Source organism: Pseudophryne corroboree, chromosome 6 (assembly GCF_028390025.1).
Source record: "Pseudophryne corroboree isolate aPseCor3 chromosome 6, aPseCor3.hap2, whole genome shotgun sequence".
NCBI classification, from domain to species: Eukaryota; Metazoa; Chordata; class Amphibia; order Anura; family Myobatrachidae; genus Pseudophryne; species Pseudophryne corroboree.
In genome coordinates this window covers 153,464,799-153,486,378 of record NC_086449.1, presented here as the reverse complement: position 1 = coordinate 153,486,378, position 21,580 = coordinate 153,464,799, and the positions used below count along the sequence as shown (strand labels likewise).

The window sequence follows — 21,580 nt, the reverse complement described above, 5'->3', positions numbered from 1 at the left end:
TGCACATATTATATCTGCCCCCCCCCCCCCCCACTGCAGTGTCCATGGTTTTGCCCAATTGCTAAAAATATTTGCTGCCGCGATCAATTCTGAATTACTTCCAATGTTCCATAGCGCCATCTTCTTATAAATCACTAAGATTGTAAACGGGTCTCACATGCAACTTCTCTAAGCAACAACTAAAGCATCTAATATATTTCCATTCCGTAGAAAAGGCTTTTGTGCAATAACTGCGTTGCCTGGAAATGTTTTAATGATTTTTATTATGATGTGTGAACAGCAATGCTAAGAAAGCCAAAATATGTAATTATGAAACGCAGCAGGTTTTCCAGAAAGCCAATAAAGACATTGGAAGGGTAGGGGAGTCTGAACAAGGCCGGAGTTTGACACATTTAGAGATTAGTAGAACATATAAAATCTCTTGTCTTTCTTTTGTAAAACAGACTGCACAAAAAGAAACATTTAGCTCTTTTCAAAACAATTTATTGTTTATAGCATTGTTTAGCTGGGCTGTTTCCCGAATCAGTGTACTGCCAATAAATAAGTGGAGATGAGAAAGCTGAGAGAGAGCAGTATCAGGCAAAATCAGAGAGGAAAGAAGCAAGTGCAGGGGATATACTGTACAGTAAGAGCAGGAAGGGAGCAATCACCACTCACGCTGAAACATTGTTCACTTCCAATGTAATGGCATGAACAGGTATAAAATGACACACATAGAGTATCAGAATGGTGTTTTTAGGTTTTTTAAATTTACTTTTTTTTTAAAAATGAGATAATCCTATTTTTGACAGTTAAAAAGATTGTAATTCTCTTATTTGGAGGATGGACAAAATGTATTTGTTCTGACACCATCAATATGTAATATGCACACTGATCCTAGTCAGACACACTCGGCAGGATGTAATGGCGTCTGAGATCGCCAGAGGTGCGGTATGCCAGCCTATTTCGGACATTTTTTTTAAAAGGCCAATCACTTACATATGTCTTGTAAGTGATTGCCCCTTTAAAAAAAAATGTCTGTGACAGGCCATCATCCCGCACCACTGGCAATTTCGGGCGCCAATACATCCCGCCCTCAATCATTATTAAGTCAAGAAGAACATTCTTCCAGGGAACAGAGTGATTGGTGGCAGAAATGTTGTTGTTTTTTTCCATTAAACTTCTGTGACTTTATAAACAATGTTAGTTTTTACCCCTTGATGACATATTGTCTTTAAAGGATTGTCCAATTGGAATTTGAAGAAATATCTGAATATTCACATTGGACTTCTGCGTTTTGCCATACCATATATTTGTGTTTCTTTACCTTGCTGGCAAGGAAGAGTGATTGACAGTAATTGAAAGAACAAGAGTCGCATGCAGTGTGGACACTGGACACAGTTAAGCGATGCATCTAAGCACATGCATCTAAGTAGCAATGCGCATATGTCCAGAGTCTTCCCAAAGAGTTACAGTCGTGGCTGAGTCTCTTAGTCTCAGAAATGTCCTGAAAATGTATTGGGCATTCCTGGGTTGTGACTAGAAGGTGGCTACGCAGACTCACAGACATGGTCCATCTTATGGACGTGGTATGAGGATGTCTCAAGCAAGTCGTAAATAGTGGTTGCCAACTCTGAAGCATAGTTATTAACATTGGAGGCCCTACTCTGATGGACAGTCTGATCCTAGCTTGGTGCTAGTGTAGTGTAAGTTTCAATCATGCGAACCATGGTTGAGTCTAAAGATGCACCAAGTGGTATTGTACCTGAGCATCAAAAGACGCTCAAAGTGGGTATCACAGTCTTGCACATTGAGATGCATGCTTGTACATCATGGAAGGGCTTGTAGCAGCATTTTAATATAGTCTCAGAAGCAGTGCCAGATTAAGGTCCTCATGGGCCTGGAGCTGAAATTTCTGAAGGGCCTATTATGTGCCACTGCAGGGGGTGTGACCAGTGGGTGTGTGGCCACTGATGTGGGAGTGTGATGTATATATATTTTGTGTGTGTGTGTGTGTGTGTGTGTGTGTGTGTGTGTGTGTGTGTGTGTGTGTGTGTGTGTACAATATGTATGCATGTGTTTGAAAAATAGAAAACTCTCAGCACTTAAATGCCCAATCATCTCCAACAAATCAATTACTGAAACAAACAAAAACTTACTCAGAAAATCTATCTCCATGGTACAACAAACAGGAGCGCACACATGGAAGTGTATTCAGTAGTCACGGCTGCGTATTTTGGCAGTCGCACATCTGCGGCTTTATACATACAGTATGCCGTTACAGAGCCCTTCCCTTGTGTCTAATTGTGCGTCCAAATGTGCAACGACTGACATGCCAACTTTCACCATCTATACACACAGTCCTAATGCTGGGCATACATGTACTGATAAATGCCTATCAGACCGACAAGTATTTTATCTGGCAGCTGCAGACATTGCAGATAGCAGCACCATGCACGGTGAGATCTCTCACAGTGTATTGGCCACGATATTGGCGCTCCACCCGTGGGGAGGAAACATTCCCCCGTTCCTTCCCATGTGAAATAACAAGGGAAATGTCCATGGGTTGGCCACGGTAGGGCATACATTGTCCGATGCGGCCAACTTGACACTTATCGTATTGGGCGGACATGCTGTACAATCTGGCATGACAGATCCCTGTTCAGACACTCCTAAAGATTGATACAGAGGATCTTCTTGCATAAAGTGTTGATATAAGGACCAGATAAAGATACCTTTGATGGGATTCAATCTGCTTCTTTACGTGTGAGTTGGGGTACGCCCACGAGATATATATACCTTTTTTTCTGCACAAAAAGATATCATCTTAGAAGTCATACATCAAATCTCTGTGTGAGTGAGGGTGTGGTTTAAAGACCAGATAAAGATACCTTGATGGGATTCCATCCACTTCTTTACGTGTGAGTTGGGGTACGCCCATGAGATACATACCTTTTTTTACACAAAGATACCATTATACGAGTTATACATCAAATCTCTGTGTGAGTGAGGGGTACGCTTACCTTATTTACAATCTGGTGAAGGAATCACGCATTGGTGGTATATACGAATATCCTAATAACAGCATAAAATTGCATATTTTATATGTAATGTATGGTATAGAAAATTCTACACATTGGATATTTTCTTGTCGTTTTCCGCATGTAAATGATGTCATCATATATGGAGGACACATCTGCATAAATTATCGTTAGAAGACACCTCAAAGAAACCTTGATAGGAGTCCAGATTCCCATTATCGTGTGAGTTGGGGTACGCCATCCAAGATCTTTTTTGACATTAGAAAACTAAAGATACCTTGATGAGATTAACCCACCTCATTTCAGCGTGAGTGGGGGTACGCCTAACATAACATTACACTATACAATTGAGGAAAGTTTTAATCATTCCTCATTTTTTCCTATGCGCCGAAGGAAGCCTTTGACTCAATTTTTGTTTTGATTAATCTGGCATGCCCGACTGATCAATATTTTCGGATCGGTCAGTCGCATACATGCTACAATTATCTGGGCGATCTGCCAATGTAGGGCTGATGGGACAAGTAATCGTAACGTGTATGCCCAGCTGTAGCAGCCACCATCTGTCACATCATGGAAACCTCCACAAGCCCTATGGCAGTTGCAGATTGTCCATCTGAGTATTGCCTCCTATGTGAATGATGAAGAGTCTGTGCAGGAAAACACTTTAGCGTCACGTGGCGCCAGTGACACTCTCATAACACCCACGTAAGACAGACCATTTTTGTGTGCACTAATAGGAACCTCCCAATCACTACTCACTCAGCACTTTTCAAGACATTTCTGATGCCATGCATCACAACTACAACAGCGCCTTTGTGTGTACAGTGTAAGACATGCGCTGTACCAGCGTTTAGTGATTTCCACCTTATTCCATTGCATGGAGGAAATGGGGATCACTGGACTTTATCAAATGTTTATTGACCAAAACTCATACCAAAAAGTCAGAATCTGCATTTTGGTTCCTCAGAACATTTGCAAATGGGACAGCATCAAAGCACAAGTTCAGCAGATGAGGCAGAGATTACATCACTGTCTCACAGGCCTTTCTATTTCTACCACCAAAACCATGTGCAAAAAGGCTCCAAACTACATATGGTCCAACTTGGAACGCATGTTCTCCCCGGAATTTATATCACTTCCTATACTGTAGCAATAATGGGCCTAATTCAGACTTGATCGCTCCTCTGCGAATTTACAGAGGTTTGCGATCGGAGAGTCGCCGCCCAGCGAGAGTGAATACCCCCCCGTGCAAGTCTGAGTACACCATGCGAAAAGCTTTGCAAATGCCGGCCAGCTGCATATCCAGTCACAACTCACTCACCATCGAATGATTTCTCCAGTCTGTGCGTAGTCCAGGACCTACTGCTACAGTGCGAATTGAAGAGGCTGATCGGGGCCGGAGCTGACGTCACACACCCTCACTGAAAACGCTTAGGAACGCCTGAGTTTTTCCTGACATTCCCAGAAAATGGGCAGTTACCACCCCCAAACGCCCGCTTCCTGTCAATCAACCAGCGTTCACCTAGCGATCAAAAAAGACGCTGATTTCTTTCGCAGTTTGGTCTCGCACCTGCGCATTACGATCCATACACATGTACTGTCAATCGCTACTCAGACGCCTTGCGAATTTGCACAACAGCGGTCAGGTCTGAATTAGGCCCAATTTAACATAAGGTCCCAAAGTTCCAAGCGCAACAAAAAACATATTTATTACCATTACACCGTTGAACACTTAATGCTGCTTTCAGATCGCAAATGCCGGATCCCACCCGGTAAGAGAAACGTGTCCTTACCGGATGGGATCCGGCATTTGCGCTCCTTTGCTGGCATTCCGACCCGGCAATATACCGGGTCGGTTGCCATAGCAGCGGGGGGCGCAGCAGGGACGGGGGTGGAGGTGGCGCCGGGAGATGAGCTCATCTCCTGCGCCGCCTCTCCTTATGCTGTGAATGGGAGCCGTGTCGCATCGGAACGGCTCCCATTCACACTGCACCTGACCCGGTATTCAACCCGGTAATAACCCTTCTTTTTTACCGGGTTGAATTAGCTGGTCAGGCGACCCGCTAATTCACCAAAGGACCTTTCACATCGCACACTGACCCGTTTCGACATGGCAATATGCCGTGTCGATACCGGGTTATTTGTGCGATGTGAAAGGGGTAAAAGTTATGTAATTGGTCCGGCAGAGTTGTAGCGCTCTGCCGGTAACCTCAGGTTACTACGTGAACGCCATGTGGTACTGATGTGCCCGAACTGTGCGTCTCACACTGGTACACAAAACTGGATGTCCGCAGAACGCAAACAACTTCTAATGCAGCTACCAGTTACCCAGCAACACTGGTGCGCATGCAAGGACCAGTAAGGACCATATCATAAGCACTGATCCAACGTTTTGAAGGACTAGCTAAATTATAGGAAAAATTCTGAACATCCCTTTACTTCATGTCAGTATGGCTCCAACGGGAAAACTCAATGTATATAATATTATGTAGATAGATAGATAGATAGATAGATACGGTAGATTCCACAAATCCCTGTTGCAGAAGGCAACTGTACATAATTACCATTAGTAGCTGGAGTGCTGGACTTCTTCCCTAATATATATATATATATATACAAAACTGGTAAAGTCGGCACTCCCTCTAATAAACAACTGCCCCGGTGCCTTCCTACTATCCAATATACAAAGGTGACGTTCTTCTAGAGAGGGGTACAGATCCATCCACTCTCAATATGCAAAGAACAGGCGGCACTCCAGGGTCTTAATGAAAGATCAATATATTGTGCAAAAAAATCAAATCAGTGGCATTTTTGCGCCAACGTTTCAGCGCCACGCAGGGCGCTTTTCTCAAGTGTCACTTGCATTTAGCCTTGAGAAAAGCGCCCTGCGTGGCGCTGAAACGTTGGCGCAAAAATGCCACTGATTTGATTTTTTTTGCACAATATATTGATGTTTCATTAAGACTCTGGAGTGCCGCCTGTTCTTTGCATATTGAGAGTGGATGGATCTGTACCCCTCTCTAGAAGAACGTCACCTTTGTGTGTGTATATATATATATATAAACACACATGTAAATATATTGTGTATATTATATATATATATATATATATATATATATATACTTATATATCCATATAGCAAAGCCAGTGTCATAGTAACACTACCAACAGTGTAGCAGCCATCCAGCACCTCACACCTCACCTCATGAGGATCAGGCCACCTCCACGGAGCAGCCTGCTTACTGTAGATCCCGACACTGTGCTGTTGCTTCAAAGTGTAGGCTAGGGATTGCTCCAGTGTAGAGTGTGCGGCGGTGCCGGGGCGGCGCTTCTCTGATGTCACACGTGCTGACATCACTGTCTCTGTGTTAGCGGTGCACTGCAGGGAGGCCAGGGCTAGAGAAGTGAGCCCTTCATTGCGCCGCCGCCGTTATGAACAGGCATTTATGCCGCCAGTCCAGTGCCGCAGGAGAAGGTGAAGGGGGGTCGCGGCCGGGGGGGCGGGGCCTCGGACACCCTGTGGAAGGCTGCTGTAGCAGGAAAAAATGTTTTCCTGTCTACAGCAGCAGCACACACAGTCGATGCTTTGGGCCTATTTTGATGGGGGGCCTGGAGCTGCAGCTCCATCCGCCCCATTGTTAATCCGGCCCTGCTCAGAAGTAATACCAGCAAAAGACGCACACCATACAGGTGAAACTCAGAAAATTAGAATATCGTGCAAAAGTTCATTTATTACAGTAATTCAACTTAAAAGGTGAAACTAATATCTTATATAGACTCATTACATGCAAAGTGAGATATTTCAAGCCTTTATTTCTTATAATTTTGATGATTGTGGCTTGCATCTTAAGAAAACCCCAAATCCAAAATCTCAGAAAATTAGAATATTACATAAAATCTGTTTGTTGTTCAGGAGCAGCTTGACAAGAGGAATATGACATTGGAGATCCATACTTCATTTTCTAGCAGGACTTGGCACCTGCCCACACTACCAAAAGTACCAAAACCTGGTTCAATGACCGTGGGATTACAGTGCTGGATTGGCCAGCAAACTCGCCTGACCTGAACCCCAAAAAGAATCTATGGGGCATTGCCAAGAGAAAGATGAGAGACATGAGACTGAACAATTCAGAAGAGCTGGAGGCCACTATTGAAGCATCCTGGTCTTCCATAACACCTCAACAGTGCCACAGGCTGATAGAATCCATGCCATGCCGCATTGAGGTAGTAGTTCATGCAAAAGGGGCCTAGACCCGCAAACCAATTACTGAGTACATATGCATTAATATACTATTCAGAGGGCTGACATTTCTGTATTTAAAATCCTTTTTTTTATTGATTTTATGTAATATTATAATTTTCTGAGATTTGGGATTTGGGGTTTTCTTAAGCTGTAAGGCACAATCATCAAAATGATAACAAATAAAGGCTTGAAATATCTCCCTTTGCATGTAATGAGTCTATATATTAGTTTAATCTTTTAAGTTGAATTACTGAAATAAGTGAACTTTGCATGATATTCTACATTTCTGAGTTTCACCTGTACTTTCCTACCCTCCTGGAAAAGCCGGGAGGCTTCCAGAAATCGTGTGGTGTTTCCGGCTACCCAGAAGAGTTGGTAAGTCTCCTAGAGCCGGCGCAACCTGCCCCCAGCTGCCCATTTAATGATGGAAGTGGGCAGTGTGGATGGCAGATGATGCAATTCATGTTGAGTTGTGTCAATGTAGCCACATTGGGACAGCTTTGTACTGATTGGCCAGAAGGTTGGGTGGTATGTTGTAGAGCAACAATGAATGAGAGACACACTTGCTGAACATAGCTGGTCTGTTTAGGGGAAGGAATGAGATGGGGGAGGTCCATCACACTGAAAGCATTGGTTGCTCTCTCATGATGTTACCATGCCCCTATGATATGTGACCATACCCCCTTGTCCTGCTTTATGCTGTAACACACACTTGTCCCAATTCCTCAACAGTAAAATTTGGGAGCTATGCAAAATGTCCAGGAGACTCTCAGAATAATAAGTGATCTGCTGAATCCAAAGATTGGCTGGGAATCTCTCTGAAGCCAAGCGGTTGATGTGGCCCTATGGTGACTATCCCATGAGGCGGATGTATTTCATGGGTCCACATGTGTATATGGGCGCATGGCATTTCTTTAAGTGGCAAGTCTTGAAGATCCGGCTCCTCCTACCCCCAGCCACTCATTTAATGATGGAACTGGGCGGTGCAGACAGCAGATGATGCAATTCATGCAGAGTCGAGTCGCATCAATGTAGCCCCGTCCCCGCTGTACAATGTCAGTAATTTTGGCTTTGTGTAATGGCGGCATGGTCATGCTGATGCAAACATGCCGCCACACCATCCGTACCACCTCATATGCCGCACCACACTCCCAAACCACACACCCCCTGTGCAGTGTCATGCCCCCCAAACCACCCCCTGTTGTGCTGACCTCCCTTCTCCATCCTTCAGGATGTCTCAGCAGCTATGATGCATACACAGACACTGCAGCATCCAACTCAGCCCTTAGATCTCTTAAAGAACGTACAGTATCACAAGACACAATACACACCTGTTAGGAAAAAAATATATGCTCAACGCTGATAACTAGATTAGAATGTACGAGTGTGTGTGTGTGTGTGTGTGTGTGTGTGTGTGTGTGTGTGTGTGTGTGTGCGTGCGTGCGTGTTTTGATTTTATTATTTTATATTATTATTGTCCTTTAAAGTCCAATCCCAGACATCTGGAAAACCGGTTTATCCAGCATACCTTGGCATGGATATAAAACCACTCTAAATATAAATCCGACTGTCTTACAGGTCATTATTTTTATATGAAAATTCTGCGGAGTTCTGGCTCAGCATTTTATTCCAATAAATGGTAATACCACTTTCTCTAAGGCCAAGGGAGCTTCAGTCGCTCTACTCATCCTGCTCTTCCCCACTCCTTCAATGTCATTTGCAAAATCTAAACTTCTTTGTCTTCTGCCAGCAAGATAACTGACAAGCTCAGAAATTTCACTGGGCGACAATACAATTTAATAACATCTTCTCTGATGTTCATTTTATCCGCCGTAACTCAGTTTTCACCCTTGTATGACCAAAGGGATGTGCTCCTTGTTTTATTACATGAGGATAAAAAAAAAATATTCACAGGTATGCCACAGAGTGCAGGAATAATATCGTATCAACCTTTCCCCAGCAATAAAACAATAGGGTGACACTTGCTAATGTCTTCTTTATATGAGAACAGATGTTGTATGATTAATAGAAAAGTCAGATAATGATGAGGACTGGAACACTAACTTATATTAAAAAGGAAATGACATTTACAATTAGTAACTTCGGTTGTAAATCTTCTGTTGATAGGTGAAATGATAACACTGCCACCGCTGGGAGTCATGCCATTAGGAAGAAATGACATCGAAAACTGCGCCAATCGCAAAATGTTCTGATTTCATAGTAGTGTGGAATCAATACTACAGCATTTTCTATTAAAATGCAATAACAACATTTTTCATTTTTAAAATGAATCACATCTGTTTTCGGTGACGTTTGTTTAGCATTATTTAGTTTTATTAATTGCTAAAGTAGAAATAACAGGTCAATCTGGCCTTTAAGTAGCACTGTATTCCAGTAACCAGGCATGTGCACCGCTGCAGAGACTGGGCCAGCAAAGTGGAAAGTTAACTCTAAAAGGCCATACACACTAGAAGACTGGATATATGTGAAAGATGAACAATTTAAAAGATGAGCGATTTCCCGTGAACTAACAATAATGAGTGTATACACTGAGCAAATTTACAAACGATCTGAACAACATACGATTTGCTCTGCTGGGATTGAAGGGATTGAGCTGCATGCATGGTAGACTGATGACCTGCTTCAAACAAGCGTGGGTGGGTGCATCGGGTATGGGTCGTTGGGTCGACACAACTTAGGTTGACAGTCATTAGGTCGACCACTATTGGTTGACATGTATTAGGTCGACAGGGTCACTAGGTCGACATGGTCATTAGGTCGACAGGTCAAAAGGTCGACATGAGGGTTTTCTGGGGGGGGGGGTTGTGTCGTTTTCTTCGTACAGTGACCGGGAACCCCAATTAGTGCACCGTGTCCCCTCCCATGGCTCGCTTCACTCACCATGCTTCGGGCAAGGTGCCTCGCTCCGTTACCATTGCACTCGGCACAGGTTACTATTCCCAATCGTAGTCCACGTGGATCGTAAAGTATGAAAAAGTCCCAAAAAATTTGAAAAACTCATGTCGACCTTTTGAACTGTCGACCTAGTACATGTCGACCTAATGACCCTGTTAACCTAGTGACCCTGTCCACCTAATGCATGTCAAGCAATAGTGGTTGACCTAATGACTGTCGACCTAAGTGGTGTCGACCTAATGACCATATCCTGTGTGCATCGTTCATCATTTGCTGTGTACGCACCAGATGATTTGAACAATAGATCATTCAAAATCATCATTATCACTCAAATCGATGATAAAAAAATCTTCTAGTGTGTATGGGCCTTTATTAATCTAAGCCGGTATTGCCAGGGTGTCATAGACTCGCTCTTTAGTACAGTATATATTGTTGTTTTTACAAATTCCATCAGAAAGTGGTCATTCTTATCACCACAATAGGGAGCCTAATGATAAATAGTAGGCTCCCCCATAATAGACGCATGCAGATTGGCTACTGGGAAACTGAACTTGGGATCGAAATCCCAAGCTGTGGAATGCCGGCAGGGGGGTCAGCGCAACGAAGCCCCTTGTGGGCTCGGTGGCAAGCCTCTATAGGTGTCGTGGACACCCATAGAGGAGGAATAAACTACCTCGCCATTATACTGGCAGCGGTATGGTGCCCCAGTCAGGATCCCAGCGTCTGTATTGAGACAGCTGGGATCCCGATGAGCGGTATGCTGACCGCATACCGTTACTCTATCACACTGCTTCTAGCTCTTCGCCAGGACAGACTCTTATCAGAGCCCATTTCTTGACAACAGGATTGTAATATATTTGTTTGAAAATATTACATTTCATATTGCGAATTGGGGAGAAAAATATTTATCACATCAGCATTAAAAATGCCGATTGTGATAAATATGTCATTAGAGCAGGGGTGGGGAACCTCAGGCCCGCGGGCCGTATAAGGCCGGCAAAATCACTTGATTCGGCCCGGCCAGGCTCACCTAAACGAGGGAGATACCGGGCTCCCGCTGAGATTTTGTTACCAGCGGGCGCCCGACTCCTTCTCCTCAGCAGCAGACAAGGACAGGAGCTCATTCCTGAACTCCCGTTTCCGGCTCAGGCAGTGTACATGTGCAGCTGTTACGGCGCTATGGGAGTGATGTCATGATGTCTCTCTCACAGTTCCGAGGAGCGGGAGGCCAGGCGGAGATCAGCGGTCTGGAAGTAGGAGTGGGGCTGGTGAGTATTGTGTTTTTCTACTTTTTCTTTTAATGTGTATGTGTAAGCAGCGCTACTAGGGGGCATATCTAATGCGGCATAACAGCTGACTGGGGGCATATCTAATGAGGCATAACAACTGACTGGGGGCATATGTAATGGGGCATAACAAGTGACTAAGTGTATATCTACCGAGACATAACAACTGACTGGGAGTATATCTACTGGGGCATAACAACTGACCGGGGGCATAACTACTGACTTGGGGCATAACTACTTGGGGCAGGCTAATTTTTAAGTTGATCATTTTTGTGTGGCCCCTGAAGAATTTTCTAAATATCTAAATGGCCCTTGGTAGAAAAAAGGTTCCCCACCCCTGCATTAGAGTGTCCATCTGCATTCTCTAAGGCTTGTGAAATACAGTATCATGTTGTCTGTCATGGCAATTAATGCTTCAATCCAGTTTTGGGGTGTCTGTATACTGTATATTCAGGCACAAGCTTGATAAAGTTTAAAGCCAACATAATTGCCATGACAGAACTAGCTGCGACTCCAGCTCCCAAGTCACTGTCATCATCTATTCCCACAGACAGCGACAACATTATTGTAAAGTTGTTACTACTGTAAAATAGACAAAACTGTTGTTTGCCTATGAAACGTGATCTTTTTAGCAATTATTGTCTCTCAACAGATATTAGAGTTCTGTATCTCTCATCAACTGCGTTAAGCCTGTTTTATCAGCAAGAATCCAGCACAATTATTTTTAAAAGTCAAGACTAAAAAATATAAACTAAAGACCAAGAGACAATAAGGGATACACAATTAAAGCCAATTTGCATGTGTAAATAAAGTTACCCGTGTAAGTGTATGCACTTTGTGTAGGCAGTGCTTATTTAATTTCTCACTTACTGTATTTCATTACTCACCGCACTTGTTGGACTTGAGGACCTTGCTGAAGACATATCATCATGGTCTGTCCTGTATTCTGTGTTGAAGAGTTTATTTCCATTCCGCGCTTAGAGCAGAGTTGTTGCTGCTATAAAAATATGCACTAATAATAAGGGAAGCAAATATCTGCTCACTATGGAAACCTGTATTTTTAGCTTTGTGAAAGGAACGTGAACACATGCACTCAACTGCGAAATAGTCACATCTAGGATACCAATTCACAGGCGCTGAAATCCATTACTGACATTACCATCTTAGCTGCTACATGGTAGTTTAATGAACAACATGATTTTGTCTATCTGAAAACTCTTAGTCTCCGCTAAGGACAAATGTCATAGGACTTTGTAAATCACAGAGAATATTATTGTAGATATTGATGAAAATATATGATATTACAATAATAGCTGTGATTTTATTTATTTTGCTACACAAAGAGCCAGCTGACCTACGAGACCTATGTCTCCCTTGCTAGCCATACTTTCAACTAAATAGGTTATGAATATCCTGTTGTATACAGAACACACACCCCCATACTGGCACAGCTTTGTACTGACTGAGCCAGAAGATTGGGAGTCATGTTGTGGAGCAATAGTGAATGACTGATGTACATACTGGACATTGCTTGTGCTGCATTCAAAGGGTCCATTTAGGGGTAGGAATGGACAGGGGGGGACATCGCATTGAGAGCATTGGATGTTCTCACATGGGGGTCTATTCATGAAGCAGTGAAAGGTGTGGAGAAGTGAACCTGTGGAGAAGTTGCCCATGGCAACCAATCAGCTGCTTTGTACAATTATATAGTATGCAAATTATAAATGTTGCTTCAATGCCAGTTGGTTGGCATGGACAACTTCTCCACTGGCTCACTTCTCCTCACTTTTCACAGCTTCATAAATAGAGCCCATGATGTTACCAAACCGTCATGATATGTGACCATACCCTCTTCTCATTCTTTATGCAAGAACATACACTTGTCCCAAGTCCTCAATAGAAAAAGTTGGGATTTATGCAAGATGTCCAGGAGACTCTTGGAATAATAGGCGATCTTCGGAATCCAGATATCGGCTTGTAATCTCTCTGAAGCCACGCCTAAGAAGCGGTGGATGTTGCACAGTGGTGACTATGCCAACGAGACGGATGTGTTCTATGGCTCCATATGTGTTTATATTTCTATGAGTGGTATGGTGTATGCCATTTCTTTTGGTGGCACATTGCCTGTTTGAATCACATAAACAGGCACAAAAGGTGCAGTTGGAAAGGAGCTGGCTTGCCATAGGGAACTCACAACATAGGCTTATTTACTGTATGAAGGAGAGATAAGGAAAATCTCCAGTAAATGTTGAAAAAAGTCTCTGTCCCTCTTCACATAATGTTCAGTATCAACAGGTTAACCTTGGAGAAATCACTGGTGTCTCCTGTGGTACCTAATTTTCAATTGGTTCATGCCGTCACTATGAATGAACTTACATAATGGCAAAAACATCAGTTTATCGCCGCATATTAAAATCATCCCAGGAATTAGCTTTACATGGCAATGGGGACAAAAAAATCCCTGGATCCACCCTGGGTCAAATCATAGTGCACGTAGCCTTGCAGAGAACATTAGCCATGCAGAGAAGCCCCGACATGATAAATTACAGCAATACAACATAATATGTCACTGCAATATGCAGCAATACATAATGATAGTTGAACATTACAACCATTTGTATATTCAACTTTAAATGCTGTCTTTGTTAAATCTGTGTGGAAGTCATGATACTGATGTCATTCTCAAGATCCTATCAGGGTGCTAGAAATATATACAGTATGTGCCAAAAATATGAGATGTCTGTACAGTTTTTACCACCACTGCCGTGTCTAAATACATTGAACTTGCTTCGCGATCCCAATACCTGTAGTATCATTACAACACATTGTTTATTTTATTTTAGTTGCTCTGTAAATTCTCCCATTGCCTGGAGAAATCATTGTGCTAATTACCATAGTGGGATCACTGACTCCATATGTATTGCATGATTACAGGCAATCCAGATATATATACATGTATACATAGCAGATTAATGGATATGTGACAATGAGTAGGTGACCATTTAGCCTGCATAAATATATATTTGTATTTGCAGATGAGTCTATTACGCAAATCGCTTCATCGCTTTATAGGCAGATGCTTTTCGTAAAATCAATTAACTGTTTATAATTAATGAGTTAGTGGCCTAGGTAATAAGAGTGCTTTCTCTATGATTGTCATAGATAGCTCCGCTTAAAGCTGCCAATTCAGTTCAACATGTTGAAAATATGCAAGTACAGGTTGATGATGTGGCAGAGTACACACCAGCGGACGCCCTGAAACTGTGAACAGCCCAGATTCTTAACCAGTGTAGTGGCTTATTAGTATTTGGATGAGGTACAGCCGTACTCACTGTTACACACTGCTCCTCATCGAGCGGGAAGTCATTCAGCTCACTAGCCAGTGAGGGTATGCAGTTTCCTGGGTAGCGGTGCAGGATGACTGTAAGCATTGATAATTGTAGGTCTCTGGGGAGCTACTTGTGTCTCCTACCATGGCTCAGTAACACAGTGTACATGCTGTAGTAGCTTTGGCAGCCATCTTGGTACAAGGAATGAAGCCTCCCTGGAGGAGCAGTATGGAGTCTGCACAATAACACTTTCCATCTTCAACACATCGGACAATTACATCAAAAAGGAATATTGTTTTTGTGGATTCTGAATTAAATTACTATTTTTTTCCTTAGTATCTTGGCAGAAAGTTTGTGCATTACTGAAACTTCAGAAACTCAGAGATTTTCCAGAATGCATAAAATGCCCTCCTGCTGTACTGATTTAGCTGACGCGCTATATAGAAGCAGATTTTCACTGTAACCTGACTTAAAGGAGAACTATGTCCATGCAAATCAAATAAGCTTAATTACCTATAAAAATGCACAGTTATGGTTTGCCATCAATTGAATGTGCTTAGCAGGAATCTTTTTTGTACTTATGTGCAGTGTCACTGCAATAAGACAGCAGTTAAACTAGCTTATTAAAGGAAACTATCTTCAAAATACATCTTTTAGTAAGTTGTGTAAAATCTATTTTAATAAAGCTGAAGTTTTTATTTGGAGTAGTGGAGAGATATGTTCTCCTTTCAATGAATCAGCACAATTCCTGTTACTCACATACAGATTATCTACACAAATGATACTTGAATTCCTCGTCCATGAATGTTCTGTGTGGATGTTCTATAGTTTAGGCCAGCTTGTGGCTTCCAATCATAAAATATGTGGACAAACAGAAGCAAATCTTGTCCCTTACCACACAACTGAACACTAGGATGACATATAAACTAGAGATGAGCGGATTCGGTTTTACTCGGTTTTACTCGGTTCTCAAAACCGAATCTTATTGGCTCACGGATGTCACGTGTTTTGGATAGCCAATAAGATTCGGTTTTGAGAACCGAGTAAAACCGAGTAAAACCGAATCCGCTCATCTCTAATATAAACACAATTAATACTTAATTTTATATTTCTTTCTAAATATTTCAATAAGAAACTTTTGGCCATGGGGTGGTGTGAATTTTTTTTCTTAAAATCTAGGGTGCCGTGATTAAAAAAAAAGTTTGGGAACCACTAGTTTAGACCATGGCTAACAATGAATGAAGTGCTGCTGGGATCAGGTCCTATGACAGAAAGTGCGGTGCATCAGCTTTTTAAAGCCCCTAGGTTCAGTACGGTAGGATGTGTGAGTATCTTCTGGAAATGTCAGTGCTGCACTCGCAGCCTGGAAGGAGAGGTTGTGATTACACAGACAAATAGTACGCTTTCCATGCCTTTAATCCAGCTCAGACTGCAGTATGCATACAGTAAGTGTACGAGCAATGTCAGTAAACGCATGCATGGGGAGGACTGGCATGTGAAGCTATAAGTGCTTTATTACCACTGCCAGCCACTGTCACCGGGGGCTGAGCGTCACTCAGCTGCTGTGGCAGATGTGTTTGGTAGATTTTCTTTTGTCGTGATAAGCCACAAATAGACTAAATTTAGGAGGGTGGTTCAATAAGTAATATAATAAGACCACTTGCGTTTGTAATTTTCTCTATTTCATTCTAAATAGTAGTGTGATCAGATTTCTGTGTCTAAAGGAAAAACCTGTTTCCGTGACATCACATTACCACCGTACACCTCGACAAGTCGGCGATGAATTCCAGCTGCTGATGTGTCCCTTATGGGCCCTACACACTATGCGATCCGCCGCCGAGCTTCCCGACGGCGGATACGGGCGAGGGGTGACCCGGTGGCAGGGGGGAATTGACGGGGGGAGTGAAGTTTCTTCACTCCCCCCGTCACCCGGATCCATAGCAGTGCAGGCAAATATGGACGAGATCGTCCATATTGGCCTGCATGCACAAGCGACGGGGCACCAGCGATGAACGAGTGCTGGGCCGTGCATCATTCATCGTTGCTGCCTCCACACTGAAAGATATGAACGGTATCTCATTCATTAATGAACAAGATCATTCATATCTTTCAGTAATATCTTCCAGTGTGTAGGGCCTATTAGACCGCATAAATCTGATCACACTACACACCTCAATGTGTGACCATGTTTCCGTCAGCCCCGATGTCTTACAACCGATGTTGGGACAGTATGACTGATATGAGGCAGAGTCTAATGGGAGTGGAAGCAGTGGTCTACCTGTTCTGGCCTGGCGGGAAATTATAATGAATTAAAGCACATTACACACGTGAGAGGTCTTTATTATCTTATTTTTTGAACCACCCTTGTAAATTGTTAGAAATATGTATTCTTCCCTTTTCAGTAATTTCAATAATCAGATTAGAGGGCAAATTATATCCCTAATGACAGCTGTTTTCAATCCATAAGTAAACTAGTGACTCCCCCCTTTCCAGGCTACTATGCCATAACACTAGCACTGATCATGGGGAGTTTTTGCTCAGTATAGGGTCTTCTAGAGCACCACTACAGTATATGGCACAGTTTATATGTAATACAACATTTTTCTTTACACAAAATAAAGTACCTGAATTAACTTGCGGCTTGTAGTATTAATGCAGTAGGCCATTCAGTAGTATGTAAGTCTGTAACAGAAACAGTATACAATATAGATAGGCACACCAACAGTATTGCAACACAAGGAAGTAATGGTTGTTTTGAAGTTAATATTTATTACACAGTGTTTGCAGCAGATACCATGTCACATACAGTATATACATGACCAATATCGATTGTGATACTAGTGACAAACACATTCACATGTTGTACATGCGTTTCTTATTCCCCCGAATGCCAGTGGGCTCTGCGCTGCCGCCGCCAGAACCAGCTAACATGCTTCTCTCTTGTGTCAACGCCAGGTAAACAGGTGAATTTAGCTGGAGGCACTATATTCTCCCAAATTAAAAGATTACTTCTCAGCAGAAGATCAATACAATCGCATAACAGAAATGATTATGCAAATCACCAGGGTGCTGAGCTTTTAGCCTGCAGCAATTATTGTAAAACTGGATTAAAAGGATATTTATAAATAGCAGCTTTCTTCCAGCCCACGTCTTAAAACCTATAAATCAGTTCCTTGCTTCAGGGGCAGCAAATCTTTGATTGCTCAAGATTGTGAGCTAGCAGAGGTCACACAGGAACTGTTACAAATAAATAAGTATGCACAGTGCACTTGCCTTAACGGCCAACACAGGGGAAACAGATATATGGGGTCTTTACAAGATTTACAGTTCTTCTGCTTGTGTTATGGATACTGCTGTCCGTAGATCATGCTTGTACCCATAATCCTTGATTCTAGCTCACAGGCTCCAGGTCACAGTGTTAGGCTACCATGAAATACAGTAGGTCTATAGAACTACAGAGGTTACCAAAGATCATTCAGATAGAACCAAACATATATTATTTTTATTTTCACACCCATGCTCAAGCATTGTATTTTGTTATGCAACGTGCATCAGTGACTCTATCTGATACTTTGTGTGCTGCACACTGACCATGACTGAATTTAAAGGCAAGAAGCATAAAATTGGGCTGATTGTTTCGAGAGCTGTCTGAACTGTCATGTTATATACCTTCTGAAGGAGACAAGTGGAGAAGTTGCCCATAGCAGCAAATCAGATTCTAGTTAACATTTTATGGAATGTACTAAATAAAATGATTGCTAGAGTATAATTGGTTGTCATAGGCAACTTCTTCACATGTATTCATTACACCGGGGCAGATGTATTAAGCCTGGAGAAGTGATAAAGCAGTGATAAGTGCAAGGTGATAGAGCACCAGCCAGTCAGCTCCTAACTGTAATTTTTCAAATCCATATTGATTGGCTGGTGCGTTATCGCCTTGCGCTTATCACTGCTTTATCACTTCTTTATCCCTTTTCCAGGTTAATACATTGGCCCACTATTTGATATACAGTATCTCCCACTTAGGACCAATTTGCAGCAGTGCTGGATTACCAAATACAGTAGGCAGAGTAGGCACCGGACTATGGACTCCGTGCCTTTTAGGGGCCCGGCGACAATGGATCATAATAATATTGATTCGATCTTGAAAGAAAATTACAATCATGATTTCTTAAATTGTTTTCAAAAGATAAAAAAATTAATCAACTCAAAGAAATGAAAACTTTATAGACTCTATAGAGAAAATACTGTATTAATGTAATGTGCCCATTAACATCTTAATGTACATAAACCAGAGATATCAGATTCACATTACAGTTTCCAGCTTGTAGACTGGTGGTTGGTAAAATTAAAAATGTATTAGGAGATAATTTGCAAGGGGTCCCTGAGAGTTCAACTGCCTATGGGCCTCCACAGGGATTAATCAGGTACTGACAAATAATTTGATGGACAGAACTTATCGGCGCTTCAATGATATCTTGGAAATCACAATTTAGGGTCCTCCCAGGTTCGTCTCTCTCAGTTCACCATATACATTTATCAATGGGAAGGAAAGAGAAATGTTGTATATAGTGAAGTACTGTTTAATACATCTAGCAACATATACAATCCATAAAATACACACAGGCAAGGTGACAGGCACTCCCAATAACCAACAAATAACAATGCCCGGGTGCCGGCAAAAGACTTCAATGCAAAGGAGAGGAGCATGGCACTCACGGCTCTTCAAGGGTCAGCATAGCCGTTTAAATGATCAGCATTTTGATGAGCTAAGCAGCAGGATGCTGATCATTTAAGCAGCTATGCTGATCCTTGAAGACACGTGAGTGCCGTGCTTCTCTCCTTTGCAATCCATAAAATACATATAAAATCCACACAGATTGCAGTGTCCTCAAAACGGTTTGACCAGCAATAATTACAGGAGGTGGTGTGAATTGTGAGTAAAACAGTTCAAACAGCGCTTAATTAAATGACAGTCCCGGTATTTCCACTGGATCAAGCCTTCAGCACCGGCATAAAATAGCAGATGTCATCAAGGTCTGGCCATCAAGTGTTCCTGCTCAGGTCTAATGTGTTTCCACCCCTTCTGGGGTCTTTTTTAAGATCCACAAATCGGGTGCTACAGATTGGCAGCCTGCTATGTTACAAGTTAACACAAATGAATATAAAAGATGTATGAAGCAGAGACTTCCTAAACTGCAGGTCTGAGTAGTGATGATGTGACTCAAGTAGCACAGGCCATCCAATGTGTCCCCTTAAACCTCGACGGGGGCAGTGCCAGAAAGTTGGCAGCTATGCTACTTGGTAACATTACCCGTCAGGCATTTTAAGCAGGACAAAGAGCTTGTTTTTAAGGATGGAAGTGAATCCAACAATCTGTGCTACAGGGGAAGAAAACTAATACTGCACATCCTGATTTAGAGTTATTCAGAAGGTTTGGCCCATCCCAATCCTAGAAGAGTGCAAAAATAGAGCTGGGCAGCGTGTGTGTGTAACATGCAAGAGCACGGAGTATCTGGCCTGCATTTGCATCCATTGTAGTGCAATATGGTTAAGTCACCTGCTATTTCCGCACCTGGACAAAATTTCCACCTGCAGGTAACTGCTAATTAGCCAAAGTACACCAGCGTCGCTTTTAAACAGTGGTTCTCAACTGCGGTCCTCAAGTACCCTCAACAGTTCATGTTGTCCAGGTCTCCTCATGCTCCACCAGTGGGTCTTTTAAAATGTGTCAGTGAGTAATGAATACACCTGTGCACCTGCTAGGTGAGCTGGAAAACATGAACTGTTGGGGGTACTTGAGGACCGAGGTTGAGAACCACTGCTTTTAAATAACCATTTTGTTTCATATTGCAGTAATCACTAATACCCACTGGGTTATTGCATGGATACCTGCTTTTTCCTTGTTTTTCAGAATTGCTTTTACTCAGCACATCATTTATTATTTTACATTCCTTATCATGACTTGCTGCCGTTTGCCTGTGAAAGTATTTTTTTCAATCAGTCAAGTATTTCATGTCAGTATTACACTGTCCTGATAGAAGCATAAGAAAAGAATACAGCCAATCAATTTACTGGAAACCTGTGACATCATCACTGAGAAATGAGACACGGAGACTCAAAATATTGGTTCAGACCACACAAGTGGTTCTACCAATGTGTATAGGAGACAGGCACACTTTAACACTTTAACATTATCTACTGTATTTATAAAGATTCCATAGTCAAATCAACATTCTGAGCAGCTGTATCTCCTTATTTCTATGGAACAAACCAAGCCACCATGGAATCAAAGGATTCTTCTGCATTATAATTAGGTGCAACATGCTGGTGGCTATAGAGTACCAGCTGTAATTTGCAGCTTGTGTCTTGAGAGTCTATGTGATTATTACTGTAATGCATCCTTTGGAGGAACGTATCTCCTGAGAGCTTATTTATAAGCACATCTTGTGCCTCAAACATAACACGTGTGCATTAAAGCAAGAGTTATCTGGATGTATAAGGACCATGTCTATATGCTCATGTTGCAATGCCAAACGGTATCCGGACTCTAGGTCGACAGCACTAAGTTCGACACCCATTAGGTCGACACCTGCTGGTCGGAAGTGACTAGGTCGACACCATAGATAGGTTGACACAGCCATTAGGTCGACATGGAAAAGGGTCGACATGAGTTTTTCACATTTTTTTTTTATTTTTTGAACTTTTTCTTATTTTACGATCCACGTGAACTACGATTGGGAACGGTAACCTGTGCTGAGTGCAGTGGTAGCGGAGCGAGGCACC

The 21,580-nt window shown here is 42.4% G+C and overlaps 1 protein-coding gene and 1 long non-coding RNA gene across 3 annotated transcripts in view; one reads left to right on the top strand and one right to left on the bottom strand.

Annotated features, from left to right (window-relative positions):
• Window positions 1-12,426, bottom strand: part of LOC134936790 (uncharacterized) — a 165,354-nt gene extending 152,928 nt beyond the window's left edge. Inside the window, exon 1 of the long non-coding RNA XR_010180546.1 lies at window positions 12,353-12,426. This is a non-coding gene — a long non-coding RNA (uncharacterized LOC134936790). The remainder of the gene's footprint in view (window positions 1-12,352) is intronic.
• The window catches only part of LRRTM4 (leucine rich repeat transmembrane neuronal 4), an 871,250-nt gene that overhangs the window by 591,013 nt on the left and 258,657 nt on the right, over window positions 1-21,580 (top strand). The gene's annotated exons all lie outside the window — the stretch shown is intronic.